The 13,787-nt window shown below is 40.6% G+C and overlaps 1 protein-coding gene across 1 annotated transcript in view; it reads left to right on the top strand.

Annotated features, from left to right (window-relative positions):
- The window catches only part of TG (thyroglobulin), a 385,510-nt gene that overhangs the window by 311,866 nt on the left and 59,857 nt on the right, over positions 1 to 13,787 (top strand).

The raw sequence follows: 13,787 nt of genomic DNA, 5'->3' as shown, positions 1-13,787 counted from the left end.
TTAGATTTGTCCAAAGGTAAAATTAGTTCCTTTGGTAAATAGCGAGCTAGCCAGAATTAGAAGTCTTGAGGTAAAGACACTCTACTCACTTTTTAAGAGTGTAGTAGAAGGGATTTCCATTCAAGAAGGGTATGGCCTAGAGGACCTCTGAGGTCTGTCAGACTCTGAGCTTCCATGATTTGGGATTAGTATAGTTCTGTATGAACTTTGCTTCATAAATTAATGGGGCCGAACTTTACTATATTGCTCAAACTGTGGTTTCAACCATGTGCTCCTCCTTCCAACAGTGATACTCACCATGGGTCAAATCGTGTTGCCTAATATATCAACAGCAAAAATAGAAGAATAACATGGATCACCCTGCCTAGAAAGACAGTATTAATAAAGTCACCTAAAGTTATTTACAAAGGCATTCCCTCTTTTACTCTTGTGAAATAATTTCTACCAGGAAATATGTATATGTTAGATGCATAAGTGAGAAAGAAGAGAACATTAAATCAAGAATACATAGATTAAATGCCCTTTGGTATGAAAAAAGGACTGTCACTTAAAAGTCATGCATGACATTATTGGAGATTTTTAAGAATTTGGCACTTGTGACAAACTCCAATGTCACTGGAAAATTAGACATTTTAATGCAAGGTATTTCTGACTGCCATGTATAAACAAGTAAGAGACTGGGAAAATTAGACATAATATTTGTGACAGGTGGAAAAAGTCATTTCCGTTAAGTCTGTAGGAACTTGGAGCACAGACTTGCTGGGTTAGAAGACTCATTGTTTTTCACAGAGCTAAACTGAACCAAAGTATACTTTCCACTTGTCAAGTTGAAGAGCAGCATTATTTGGAAAGACTTCCAAAGAGAGAAGGGACAGGAAATTTAAAGTCCCTCCTTCTGTCTGGCCCTATACCTATAATATGGTATAATATGGTATGTGTACCTCAGTCAGTCAATAAACATTAATATGCACCTACTGTGTGCCAGGCACTGTGCTAAGTGCTGGGCCATACAGAGAAAGTTCAAAGACAGTCCCTGCCCATGAAGAGATCACAATCTAATGGGGAAGGCAACATACAAACAAATGTGTGCAAACAACCTCTATTCAGGATAAATGGAAATAATCAACAGAGGGAATGCACTGGAATTTAGAGGGATTAGGAAAAGCTTCTTGTAGAAAGTGAGATTTTAACTGATATTTGAAGGACAGGGAAAAAGAAGATGAAGAGCATCCTGTGCATGGAAGAAAGCCAGTGAAAATCCTGAGAGAATATAGACAATTCTGGCATTCCAGTTCTTCCATATTCTCACTCCAACAAACTTTTCAACAATTCAGTTCACAAAATATTTACTGACCACTGATAGTGTGCCTTTATCCTTCCCTCCACTAAAGTCCTCCTCCATGGTCTCATCATGAAGTGGAGGTGAGCCTGAGTTTTCAAAGGTTATGCCAACAATATCCAAATCCCTTTTAGCTCCTACCTCTGGGTCTTACCTGAGCACCATCCCAGCAAAGTGCAGAGAGGTCCCTCGCCAGAAACAAAGGATTGCTGTTCACTGGGGATGTTGTTTGTGTTCAGGTGTGAATTGGGCTAAGAGACTTCTGAGGTCCCTACCATGGCTGAGATTCTGTGTATTTGTAAGCCAATCGGATGATCCAATTCCATCCAGCCTAACAGGCGCTTTTAAGTACCTGTTATGCTTGGTGGTTAATTGTTTTGGCCATAGAGATACGCATCACCAATCTCGAGGGAAGCACAAAATGCTAAAACTGGAAAGAATTTAGAGATTTTTTTAGCGACAGGGTTTTCAATATGAGGTACACAAGTAGATTGCAAGGGATCTGTGGATTTGGATGGGTGGGGCATTACGTGTTTATTTTCACTAACAACTAACTGAAATTTGTCATGTCCTTCAGTTATAACAATAGGCAATGACACATTCTTCTGAGAAGGGATCCATCCATTTCAATAGACTGCTAAAGGCACCCAGAATCACCCCCCCAGCAAAGGATAACAACCCAGGGTTTAGTGCAATTCTCATTTTGCAAATAAGGACTTTGCAGCCCAAAGTGGGGGCCAAGGGGAATAACAGTTATTTGGTGGCTCCAATTCATATCTTCTGGATCCAGGTTTGGGGGTTACCATCTGCACTGGTGGAGGGACTACCTGGCCAATGAAATCACAAATCCTTTAAGCTGAAGTCTGTTTGAGTCTTCTCAAACTTTTCTCCATCACATACTCTATGGTGCAGTATATTTGCATTCCCCAGGCTGTTAGCATTCTGATCCCACTCTTTTCTGCTCCTGTTCTTTCATCACTGTCCCCTGTGGAAAATTATCTGCACCCAAACCTATCATTCCACCATTTTAGAGATTCATTCATTTGGATCCTGAACATTTTTCTTCAAAAGTTTACTATCTTTCTGACCTCAGGTCATTTTCCTCCCACCTTAAGCCCTCTGTGCTCCAGCAAGTTTGGCTACTGACCATTCCTTAATTTTTTCCTATTCTCTCCTATCTCCTAAGCGATCTAGAGTAGATAGAGCTTGCACCTGGAGTTAGGAAGTCCTGAGTTCAAATATGGCCTCAGACACTTACCAGCTGTGTGACCCTAGGCAAGTCACTTAACCTCTGTTTGCTTCCATTTTCTCAACTGAAAAATAAGGGAAATAACAGCATCTATCTTGCAATATTGTTGTGAGGATCAAATGATATATTTGTAAAGTGCTTAGCACAGTACCTGGCACATAGTAGGTGCTGTATAAAAGCTAATTCTCTTCTGTCCCCCAGCCTCATCCAACTAGACTGGAATGAATTCCGCTCCTCCTCTGCCCCTTTCTGGGTTCAACTGAACAACTGCCTCCTTCATAAAGCATTTCCTTATCCCTGTAGCTGAAAGTGATCTCCCTTCTTCCAGTTTCTCCCAGAACATCGTCTGCACCTCACCTTCACAATGAACAGTCTACCATTTATTATACTTAGTTGGGCATCTATTGGTTTATATTATCTAAAATTTCTTTGATTCAGTGGAAAGGCACTACTAGGAAATGGGACTTCCATAGAATCTTATAACTTGAGGAATCTTAGAAATCAACTCATCCAATCTTTTCATTTTATTAATAAGGAAACTGAGACTTAGAGAAGGAAGCTTGGTTTGCCTGAGATCACACAGCTAATAAGTGGAAGACCATGATTGTCTCTCATGTGTGCTTGGACTACGATATTAATAATTGTCAGTAACGTCAGTTATCACCAAGACATAGCACTGATCCATAAAAACTTAAGAGCAAAGTTTTTCATAAATGACAATATACCATATATTCATAATTTCTAAGCTACATGAAACAGAAAAGGTTTAAAGACATAGAGACCTGCCAGAGATCAAAATTCTATGGGAATAAGACAAAGTGTTTATCATCTCTATTGTTCTATTTGCAACTGAAGTTATGCTGAGGCTCCGGTTTGTGAGCCTACAGAGGATGGGCTTACATCCTAACACTTTTATTCAGCTCTAAGAGGTAGTTATTTTATCCATTTGTGCATTACTTCGTAGAACATTAAGTATGAAAGAATGACAGCAAGTCAATCAATCAGTAAACATTTATCGATGACCGAATAATTCTTCTCAGGACTATCTCTATCTGAACCATCGAAAAAGATGAGAAGAATAAAACAGTAAAAACCACAACGATTGATTTATTTGTTCATATTGAGGTTTTTTGAAATACTTTGCATACATTGTCTCACTTGATCCTTGAAACATTACTAGGAGATAATAACTACAGGCATGTAAAACCTGCATTTTACAGATGAAGAAACTGGAGCAAAGCATAGCAGCTAAGTGCCTTGCCCAGGGCAACTCAGCTAGTGTCTGGGCTAGGTTCAAACCCAGTTCTTGTTTGCTCTATCTTCTCTCAATGCTTCCACTCCCTGACTCCCGTGAAAAAAAGGATGAGAAGACTGAAGGTACCTTTTTTGTATCACCCAAGTTCCCCGCAATTTTTTATTCAAACAAACATGGGAACTGGTGCAGAAAACCAAGAACTTTTATTAAGTGAATATAGTGAAGCAAATATCTTTAAGCCCTAAGGCCGATACTCTAAGATTAAAGTTTTACCAATTACCTTTGTTCCATTAAAGTATTGCCAAGATGGAAGAGTTACAAATTACAGTCAAAATGCTTCTTCTACGAATCAGGAAGGCAAAATGTTTTAAATATGGGAACATTAAAGAGAACAATAATAATGCCTTGGGTTTAGGAAGTCAGTTTGTCTGAGTTGCTTGGAATGGAATGGAAAAGTGTCTTTAATAGCCTATTAAATGTCAGGTGAGACAGTGCCTGCCTTTAAAGAACTTATGTTCTAATAGGGAAACAGGGTAGACAGTAGATAAAGAGGAATAGTAATCAGGGAAGGGAGTTTCTGTTTAGAAGAGGGAGATGTGATGCAGGAATGGTGAATGGAGTTATAGGGTAGCCCATTCAATGACTTTCTGTTAGTCTGTTCCTTTCTATTAAATTTATTCATCAAAATGTATGTCTTTAGTGCCTTATATGTATCCAGCTCCATGCTGGATTTTTGGGGGGATCTGAGAAGAAAACATGGCCTCTTCCTTCAAGGAGCTGGAGTGACAAGATTAACCCAAAGGAAACCGCAATGAATAGTAAGAGACAAGTTATAATTAAGTACTAACTTGTATGGTTCAGATGAAAAGCAGAATCAGGTTTCAAAGGCAAAGAGATCTACTAGCATCAGAGAAGTAATTGAGGAAGGCTTCATGATGGTGGTGGGGCTTGAATTTGGCATGGGTTGGGGAGGATTTGGATAGGTTCGATTTAATTTAATTCAATAAATATTTATCAAGTGACTACTATGTGCTAACTGATACGCTAGTCACTAGGCATTAAAGGACAAAAACAAAATAGGCCTTGCCATTCAAGAGTTTACCTTCTGATGGTGTATATGCCCACCATATACACTGATATTGCAACATGTAAATGTAAGGGGATGCAAAGTCATTTTAAGAAGGAAAGAGCCAGGGTGTGTGGGGGAGGTGGGGGTGAGGAAGGGGGTATCAGCAGTGGTTCTGTGAAGTAGATGGTGATTGAACTGGGCTTTGAAGGAAGCTGAAGATTCTAATGTGGAGGGAGTGGTATTCTAGGAATGGAGGACCACCTGTTCAAAGATTTCATGGAAGCTAGAGATGGAATGTTGCATATGGCCAATAGCTAACAGGCCAGTTTGGCTGAAAAAGAATGCACAAGAGGAAGTAATATCAAGTAAGACTCAAAGGGAGATGGAAGTCAGATTAAGGATTCTGCATTTTGTCCTGCTGGCAATGGGCCTCCTATGGCTTCAATCCCTGTGTAAATCAATGAAATGCCTTTGCTCAGTTCCCTAGCCACAGATGTTCCCTTTACGTCTGAAAATCATCTCAAAACTGTAATCCTTGTGCATGGACACCATGTTCCACTGATTTTTCTTTCTCAAGGTCTCTCCCTTTGGTCTCTTCCTTTACAGTTCTATGGTTTTTACTCTACTTCAGGTGCTTATCACTCTGTGCTTGGACTACAAGAAAGCTTTCCTTCACTTTGGTCTCCCCCAACCTCAATCCACCTTCTGAATACTTTTCTAGATTAATCTTTGAGGTAAAGGGGGAATGGTGCATCAGGATGCCTAAGGATCAGTGAACTTTCCCAAATTGGAAAGGGGAGTATATGAATAATCAAGCCATGAGTGACCACTGCACATGCAGCCTGGGACAAATTGGGAGACCCAGTCTTCAAAGAAAATATTTTTTAAAAAAGTCATGATCTCTGCCCTCAAGGAAGGGCCATCACAATGTAGGCTGTCAGATAAGGCAGGACAGTAACTGAGTGTATAGTTCAAGGCAGGTTTTAAATGACTTAATAAAGATAGAAAGTTCTCTATCAACCAGGGTGGTCTATACACTCTCTCTTAGAACAAGCAAGCCCTGCCCATTCCTGCTTCTGGGCCTTGGCTAGTACTATCCCCATGCTTTTATTAACTTCCCTTCCCATCCATCCCCACTGCTGAGCTCCATCTAAACCCAGTACAACCAGAATCATCCAAAAGGGGAATGGGAGGACATCCAGTAGAAATTGACTGAACACTTATCAGTGTGGCCTAGGAAGAGTTCTTGTTCAGATGTGCTTGAACTTGAGGGTCTCCAAGGTCACTCCCAACTCTGAGATTCTGGGATACTTGAATGGCCCCAGAAGGAGGTCATTGATCACTTCGATCACCTCAGTCGAAAGTCATCTCTCCTACCTCTACAATAACATAATATTTAGTGCTACATTCCACTTTTTTTAGTGTTTATAGAATTATAAAATTAATTCAATGTTGAAATTGCATCAGCAAATCAATAACTAATTCGTCAACAATGCATTAGGTGCATGCTTTTTATAGAACAATGTATGGGCTACTGGTAGTGCGGTGGATAGAGCACTGGGCCTAGAATCAGGAAGACCTGAGAACAAATCCAGCCTCAGCCACTTACTAGCCGCATGACCCTGGGCAAGTCACCTAACCCCTGTTTCCCTTAGTTTCCTCAATTGTTAAATGGGGATAATAATAGCACCTACTTCACAAAGATATTGTTAAGAATCAAATGAGTTAATATTTGTACACAGGCGCCGTCCCTTCCCTTCCTTTCTGGGAAGAACATACAAATCTTGGTAGAAGTCCCTGCTCTTGCGGAGCTAATTATCTTATAGAAACTGTTATTGACATTTATATGCTCTCTTAAGGTTTACAAGTGGCTTAACTTGTAATCTTGTGAGGTTGGGAATCTTGTGAGAATGGGAACATTTCTACGAGACAGATGAGGAAACTGAGTCTCAGGGAGTTGAAATAGCTGGCCCATGGTTACAGGGATGAGTGTTGGAGCCAGGATGCACTGAGCCCAAATCCATGACTCTTTTCCCTATTCCAATTCCACAGCTGAACAGCTCTTATTAAGGCTTACTCTATACCACTTAGGAAGGTAATAGACCTCACGGAAGGTCTTCAGGCAAAGTTGTCAGCCGCTTGTTGGGTTCGTTGTAATAGGAATTCTTTTCTGGGTGTGGGGTGGACTAGAGGGAGGCTGAGATTCCTTCCAGCTCTGAAAATCTAGAATTAGTATATTCAAGAAACTTCATTTGGCCTCTTTCCTATTTATGATTACAAAGAAGAATAAGGCATGACCCCTGTTCTCATGGAGCCTACAGTGGAGCAGGGAGGATGAAGTATGGACACAAATAGCCAGCATGGGACACGTGCTGGGGAAAAGGTTCATACACAATCAATCAATAAACGTTTATTAAGCACCTACTATGTGCCAGGCACTGTGCTAAGCATTGGGAATTTAAAAAGAGGCAAAAGATAGTCCCTGTCCTTAAGGAGCTTACAATCCAAACACTAAGGGAGGACCAAGGTAGTATAGATCACTGCAACTCCAGGCTGAAAGAATCAGATAAGACTTCATTGAGGAGGTAACATTAAGCTAGGCCTCAATATTTTAATCATAGATTCATCAAATCTCTTAGTTGTAAAGGGTCTTAGAGTTCACTTACAGCATGAATCAATCTCATCTGTGTGTTGAGCTATTAATCCATATAAAGTGTTTTTCTTGATGCTGGGGGAGACAAGAATGAATGGTATGATCCCTGCCTTCCAGAAGAAAACCATCTGGTTGAAAAGTATAACTTTTTAGCAGGAAAGGGGTTGCCACTGGCTGCCTGTGAAAGCAACAGTATCTTAGCTCTCCCATAATAGTTCAAGCATTTGAAGTGACTACATGTCTTTTGCTTTTGTTTTAACTTTTAACATCTTCTACCTAGGATATCATTAAATATATGAACAGAAAGCCCATGGTGGCTAGCCGTGTGGTTTACTGAGATGGCTTTTATCTTTGAGGTCCCAGAAGCCCTAGAGAGACAAAGCGTGGTCAGCAAATGTGGTTCCATCCTATTCTATTTTTAAGGCCCAGAAACTAAAGGAAACACAAATGCCATATGATAGGTAGGTCAGCTTTAGATGATGGGTGCTTCAGGAGCTGAAGAATTGATGGCATTCCTCCAACAAGATACTGAAATGTCTGATGTCATATGTAAAGTACAACCAATCAGACTGGACCTAGAGACCTCAGCTGGTTGTTAGAAAGAAAGCGCTTTGCAACCTTCGGAGCACTGTAAAAATGGAAGCTGTTGCTTCCTTGATCAATACACATTGGTTAAACACCTACTATGTGCGAGGCACTGTAAAGTTTAAAACTCTATAGAAGTGGAAGTTATTATTAAATCAATATGCGTTTTAAGTGACAGAATTACAAAGAATTCCCTTGTTCACAAACTTGAAGCAGATCAGGAGGACAGGAGGGAAAACAGGGCAACAGATTGTTGGGGAAAATTCACCGGACTGAATCAAGAGACTAGGATTCAAGTCCTGACACTGCCCTTTATCATCCATGTGCACTTGAGTAAGATTCTAGCTCTCTAGTCACAGTTACCTCATCTGTACGATGGGCTAACAATAACAGCCCACATGCATATAGCATCTTAAGATTTGTAAAGTGCTGCCTTTTACAAACAGAACAGTAGATAGGGCACTGGATATGGAGTCCAAAGACCTAAGATCTAAGTCCTAACTCTTAAGACTCCAAGTTCTGCCTCATCTATTTACCCGCTATGTCCCTCTGGGTGGATCACTTAGCCATTCCGTGTCTTAGTTTCCTCATCTGTAAAACAGGGGAATTGGAACCAGTGGCCTCTAAAGACCCCTTCCAGCTATAAATCTATGATCCTCTGGGTTGCATGGTACAAATATTATTATCCCCATCATCCCACAGATGAGGAAATTGAGATCTCAGAGAAGTAAAATGACTTTGCCCAAATTCATTCACCCAATAAATGTGATATCTGGAATATGAACCCAGATCTAAACCCAGGATTTGTTCCAGTATTGTATAAAACTTTTCTCATATGAGGCTCTATTTTTTTTTTTCAAAATAACTGTGAAAGTGGAAAGTTCTTTAGTGGCTTAGTGAAATTAGGCAAGCCAATGAATGCCTTTAACCACTTCCTCCTCAGGAACCCTGGCTTTACACAGTATAGAGAATTAAAAATCCAGGGGACCTGTCTTAGAGTTTTTATTTTCTCAGATGCTTAATGTTTGAGTTCTTTCTTAAAAGTAGGTTAGTTTGCCCTATATTGTGATTCAGAAGTTTTGAGGCTGGGGCTGTTGTCTGGATCTGGAATTTCCTTTGACCTTGAATTTCCTGATTATTTTTCTTTTTAAAAGGAAAAAAACACAAAATATAAATCCCTTCATTCTCAAAAGTCCCCTCATGCTTACAACAAAAATGGGACATGGAGTGTGCTGGCAATAAATGACAGAAGGATACAGTGCCATAGAGAAGAATTCACACCTAGGAGTCAGGAGCCCTGAATTCTTGTTCTAGCTAGCTCTGTGACTGGGGGAGGGGAATCATTTTTCTCTCTCTGGATCTGTTTTCTTGTCTGGATCATGAGGAGGTTGGGTTAGAGGATGCTGAACAGCATTAACATTCTTTGTTCTAAACACTTATGTCATAAAGCCAGAAGGCATTTTAGTAAGTGCCTATTAGGTTCCAGGCACTATGCTAAGCACTGGGGTATAAAGAAAGATACAAACAAGCTTGACCTTCAAGGAGTTTACATTCCAGTGGGGGAAGATTCATGTAAAGAAATAGATGCATACAAGATGTATATAAAGCAAATGAAGGAAATCTCAGAGGGAAGGCCCGGGGAAGGAGAGCTGGGAAAGGTCTCCTGCAGAAAGTTGCATTTAAGTTGAGTCTTTCAGGAAGTCAAGGATTCTAAGAGGCAGACATGAGGCAAGAAATCATTCCAGACATGGAGGCAACCAATGCAAAAGCTCAGAAACAGGAGATAGAGCTGTATGTGGGAGGAATGAGGAGGCCAGCACAATTGGATCATAGAATAATGGGTAATGAAGGGGCTTGCTCTGCCATCCTAGGCTCCAGGAGTTCCAACTTTTGTCAAGGAAGGCCAGACAGTGAAAATACTTCCTGGTGCTCCCTGTCATGGCATGTTGGGGTCTTATGCATCGGGCGCCTCTGGAATCTATAAATTAGACTCTAAAGCTGCCATGTTCCATGTGGATGGGGAATCGTTGTAGAGGCTGTCCATTAGCGGACCCTTTATCACAATGGAATGTGCTTTTGCAATCCTCCCACTTTCTTTTGCGTGGGACTAAAGACATAAAACATTTTATAGCTGGTCATGCTGGCAGTTCTGAAAACTAAGCAGGAATCTTTGGAATTTCTATCTAAACCAGAAATTCTAAACCTGGGAGTCCACAACCTTGGGTGAATATAATAATATTATTCTGATTAGGGGTCCATGGGCTTCATCGGGCTGCCAAAGGGGTCCGTGACACTCAAAAAAAAAACACTTTAAGGGCCCTTGGTCCAGAAAAACTGAAATAGATTTATCTCATAGCTGGAAATATCTCTTCTGTCTGGGGGAGGGGAGAGGAAGCAGGGGGAATCACTACGAAACCATTGCTACATATTACAGAGTGAGCTTCAAAAGGAAGGTATCTCTACCTCATCTGGGCCTGTTTCCCATCTGCAAAATATGTTGGATTAAACCAGATGGACGTTAAGGTCCCTTCCATTTCTAAATGCTATGATGTGATTCTAGCCATGTGGTCTGGGCAAATCATTTTTCCTTTCTAGGGCTCTTTTCTCGTGTATAAAATATAGAGTTGGGGCTAGACCTTTTATACCTTTGACATTCTGTGAGTCTTTTCATTGATTCTTCCCAGCTAGGGGATAGAGGGAACAGAATACTGGGCTGGGAGTTAGGAAGACTGAAGTTCAAATCCAGCCTCAGATACTTACTAGCTGTCTGGGCAAGACACTTAACTACTCTCTGCCTCAGTTTCCCCATCTATGAAATGAAGGTAATAATAACACTGACCTTCCAACATCATTTTGAAGAGCAAATGAGATAATATTGGTAAGGCACTTAACACAGTACCTGGCACATAGAAAGTGCTTTATTAATTCTTCCTTCCTTCTTTCCTCCCTTCCTTCTCTCCCTCCCTCCCTCCTTCCTTCCTTCCTTCCTTCCTTTCTTCCCTTGAAAGATGGATCAGAATGTATGGTTTCTTACTAAGGAATATAACAGTAACTCAAGAACAATGTCACCTGTTATAGCTTTCCTTATCAGGCTGTATCAATAACTGCCAGCAGGTTTGTAGGTATTTGATAATGTATGAGGATATATAATCTATCATTGGAAATCTCTCTCAATATATGCATTATTCATAGAATCATAAATCCAAGGGCCTAGGTCAATCTCTCATTTTCCCAAGAGATTTGTCCAGAGCGAGGACAGCTGTAGAGGGCAGAGGAGGGTGCCCAGATCTCTGGGCTCCTAGTCTACTGCATCTCCTGCTGTAATATGTTATCTCGGATCTTTTGTGGGAAGCCCAGTGTCTGAGCTAGGAGGACTAGCAGAGGCAGCCAAGGAAGTGCATCTGGAGCAATGACTTAGTGAAAAGCACTAAAGGTGTAGTCACAGGGACCTGGTTGAAATTCTGACGCTTCCATTAGCTACCTGTGTGACTCTGGGTAAGTCTCTCCCCTCCACATCTATCTCTCTGGGCCTCAGTATTCTCACCTGTAAGATAAAGGGACAGAACTGGAAGAAATAACTTCCAAGATCCCTTCTAGTTCCAAATCGATGATCCTATTAGCAGTGTCTGGCTCTACCAGTCTTTTCTTATGCCCTTTGCTGTTGGTGTTTAGTGTCCTACTCATTTGGGGTTTTCTTGGCAAAGGTACTGGAGTAGTTTGCCATTTCCTTTTCCAGCTCATTTTACAGATGACGAAACTGAGGCAAACAGGGTTAAGTGACTTGCCCAGGATCACACAGATAGTAAGTATCTGAGACCATTTTTTGACTTGGTCCTCCTATCTCCAGGGCCAACACTCCATCTACTATACCACCACAATACACAAACTCCCTTGGTTTCTAGTATAGTGAATTTTTTTGAGAATGGTATCACAGAAGCTAATTGTAATATATTATATCCTTAGAATGAATAATCTTAAAAGGACCCAAATTTAATTTAAATGGTATGACATCTTGCAGGCACACCTCCTGTTCTCTAGCATCTGTGCTTCTAACAAATTGGGTGTAAATCCAATCCTAGTTTAAATGCATCAAGAATTTTCATTAATTAAAGCCTAATATACCCAGATTGATTGATTTATTCTTTCTAATCACATTCCTTCTCAGCTCAGAAATCTACAATGTTCTTTATTGCTTATAAAGTCAAATCCAGACTCCTTGGCATGGTATTCAAGGCCCTATATGACTGGATTCCAATCTGCTCTAGCAATACCCCTCACTACCTATATGAACCCTTTGCTCCAACCATAGTAGCATATTGTTCTTTAAATACAACATACACATCCCCGTTTCTCTGCCTTTGTTCACCCCATTTCTCTCATCAGGTGTGCACTCATATAGATTCTTACCTCTATGTCTTTCACTGACAACTCCGGCCCCAAGTGACCTTGCCTGAACTTACAAGTCATGCTGTCTATATCACTTAATTGACACTTAGCATACCAACCTGCTTTGGGGTACACTGACTTGTTACCCAGACTTATTGATTCTACCACCACAATATCTCTAATACTATCTCCATCTTTCCCCTCACACAATCTCTACCTTTGTTTGGACCATTACCTCCTCTATCTGAACTATTTCAGTAGGCTCCTGATTGAACCTCCTGCCTTTTGTCTCTCACACTTCCAATCCATAATCCATCCTCCATACATCTGCCAAATTACTATTCCTACAGCACAAATCTGACCAGTGGTTTTCTGTCACCCCTAAGACAAAATATAAAATCATGGAATCATAAGATCATAGATTTAGGACTGGAAGGGACCTTGAAGGCCATCTAACCCAACCCCTGATTTTACAGATGAGAAAACTAAGGTCATAGTAATCTGCTTCCCATTTAAATTTCTCCACAATGTGATTCCCATCTAGCTTTTAAGTCTTATTTCTTATTAGTACCCTTCACACACTCTTCAGTGAAATAGGGTGGCTAGCTCTTCCCCATGCATACATCACCTTCTGTCTCCTGCCTCTGCAGAAATGGGCTGCCCTATCTGGAATGAACTCCTTCTTTTCTTTGACTAGTTGAATTCCAGATGTCTTTCAAAGGCTGTCTTGAATGTCACCTCTGACACAGGGCTTTCCACGATCCCCTTCCTACCCACCCGTCTCGGTTATTAGCATTCTTTCCTCAAAATGTGTATTATTCTATGTGCACATTATATTGTGTTTGCATGTGTGTGTATTTATATCCGTGTTAGGTCCTTCTGTATGCTGCTGTTGTTGTTCAGTCATTTCAGTCACTGAAGTGGTGGTATTGTTCAGTCCCTGGAACACGTCAATAGGGGAAACTTTGGTCAAGCAGGGTTTTTGGTGAATGATGTCTGTGGGGGCCAACTGTTCCATGTAAGATCCATTTGTCATAATATATTGGTTTGACTATAGGCTACACCCTTAAAATGAAATGGCTTTGAAAAGGAATAAATATACGGGCATCCATTGAAAATTCACTGACTATAGATTGCATGCAAGATTTGGGAGAGACACCTACAGATCAACGTGGTATTGAGTTCTGAATGTGAATGATTGATGACAAAGCTCTATCATTTATCCTTTCATCTATTATAGGCTCAGGAATG

Source organism: Trichosurus vulpecula, chromosome 1 (assembly GCF_011100635.1).
Source record: "Trichosurus vulpecula isolate mTriVul1 chromosome 1, mTriVul1.pri, whole genome shotgun sequence".
NCBI classification, from domain to species: Eukaryota; Metazoa; Chordata; class Mammalia; order Diprotodontia; family Phalangeridae; genus Trichosurus; species Trichosurus vulpecula.
The sequence above is the reverse complement of the archived record's forward strand: the minus strand, read 5'-3'. Positions and strand labels throughout refer to the sequence as shown.